This window comes from Anopheles coustani, assembly GCF_943734705.1.
Source record: "Anopheles coustani chromosome X unlocalized genomic scaffold, idAnoCousDA_361_x.2 X_unloc_17, whole genome shotgun sequence".
Lineage (NCBI taxonomy): Eukaryota > Metazoa > Arthropoda > Insecta > Diptera > Culicidae > Anopheles > Anopheles coustani.
In genome coordinates, this window is record NW_026525123.1 from 373,489 (window position 1) to 375,000 (window position 1,512).

The window sequence follows — 1,512 nt, forward strand, 5'->3', positions numbered from 1 at the left end:
TGGATCCATCACTAGGCCATCTTGCTTGCTTGTGTGGTAACTTGATAGTGTATTTCTGACAGACCCAATCTTGGACTTAGCCGATTTTTCTCTTCATATTATATGGATCCATCACTAGGCCATCTTGCTTGCTTGTGTGGTAACTTGATAGTGTATTTCTGACAGACCCAATCTTGGACTTAGCCGATTTTTCTCTTCATATTATATGGATCCATCATTAGGCCATCTTGCTTGCTTGTGTGGTAACTTGAAAGTGTATTTCCGACAGACCCAATCTCGGACTTAGCCGATTTTTCTCTTCATATTATATGGATCCTGGACTTAGCCGATTATTAGGTTATTATATATGGATCCTGGACTTAGCCGATTTTTCTGTTCATATCATATGGATCTTGGACTTAGCCGATTTTTCTCTTCATATCATATGGATCCTGGACTTAGCCGATTATTAGGTTAATATATATGGATCCGGGACTTAGCCGATTTTTCTCTTCATGTAATATGGATCCTGGACTTAGCCGATTTTTCTCTTCATATAATATGGATCCTGGACTTAGCCGATTATTAGGTTTATATATATGGATCCTGGACTTAGCCGATTTTTCTCTTCATATAATATGGATCCTGGACTTAGCCGATTTTTCTCTTCATGTAATATGGATCCGGGACTTAGCCGATTTTCTCTTCATATAATATGGATCCTGGACTTAGCCAATTTTTCTCTTCATGTGGTAACGTATGCCAATCGCTCACAAGTCATGGGATAAGGGTACTTGTGTTCTTCCATCTTCTAAGTCCCGCACGGGGACATCGTGATCGCCCCAAGTCCGGAATAGCGCCAAGTCAAGAACCACGGAGGCCGTGGAGGACCTGTTAGTGGCGGCCTCACTGACAGCACTAATCCGGACTTAGAAAATATATCTTTCTAATCGAACACCACACACGCAACACCACCATACCACCATCTCCTTGCAAGTACCTAAGTACCCGCAACTCCATGGTGAAGGCAATGTCACTCCATCACCAACCTCTTTGCACTGCAAGCACTTGCGTACCCACAACACTCCGAAGAAGGCAACGGCGCGCGATGCTCGACTCCACACACCACACCACACCACACCACCGATGGCCAGCCAGCCAGCCAGCCCAGCTAAGGGCTAACCCACCAACCAACCACCAATGGCCTAGGCCAGCCGGATCCCACCTTCAAGTCCAAGCACAGCCAAGTGCAAGTACCGCCAAGTGTTCACCAACCGCCCAACACACCACACCACCGATGGCCAGCCAGCCAGCCAGCCCAGCTAAGGGCTAACCAACCAACCAACCACCAATGGCCCAGGCCAGCCGGATCCCACCTTCAAGTCCAAGCACAGCCAAGTGCAAGTACCGCCAAGTGTTCACCAACCAACCATCACACCAGGTCAGCCGGCCAGTACCCACCTTCAAGTGCCATTACCCTCGGGTGCAAGCCCAATCAAGTGTTAACCAACCAACCCGGCCAAGGCAGCCAAC